This window comes from Etheostoma spectabile, chromosome 14, assembly GCF_008692095.1.
Source record: "Etheostoma spectabile isolate EspeVRDwgs_2016 chromosome 14, UIUC_Espe_1.0, whole genome shotgun sequence".
Lineage (NCBI taxonomy): Eukaryota > Metazoa > Chordata > Actinopteri > Perciformes > Percidae > Etheostoma > Etheostoma spectabile.
The window spans coordinates 1961843-1962149 of NC_045746.1; the positions used below are offsets into that span (position 1 = coordinate 1961843).

The 307-nt window shown below is 39.1% G+C and overlaps 1 protein-coding gene across 1 annotated transcript in view; it reads left to right on the plus strand.

Annotated features, from left to right (window-relative positions):
- The window catches only part of LOC116701979 (receptor-transporting protein 3), a 3322-nt gene that overhangs the window by 1066 nt on the left and 1949 nt on the right, over positions 1-307 (plus strand). The gene's annotated exons all lie outside the window — the stretch shown is intronic.

Consider the following 307-nt stretch of genomic DNA (forward strand, 5'->3'; position numbering starts at 1 on the left):
CTTGCCCCGTTAACTGCCGTTTTAGCTCAGTGGAAGCTTGTACACGTAGCTGCAGCTGCTCTACGTTGCCTGCATCAATTCAGGTCAGGGTGTTCCATTCAAAAGTACATATTTATAGCAATCATGATTAACATAAAAATTGGCTGGAATTCTCCTTTAAGTGTCTTCCCTAAGGACATTTTGAATTGTAAATTGAAGATTGGGGCCTGGGATGCAACCACCAATCTAAAATCTAAACTTTTTAGCTTGCACATAGACAAGTTTTTATTGAGAAAGAGTAGTGTGTGCATTTTTTTTGTGTGTGTGT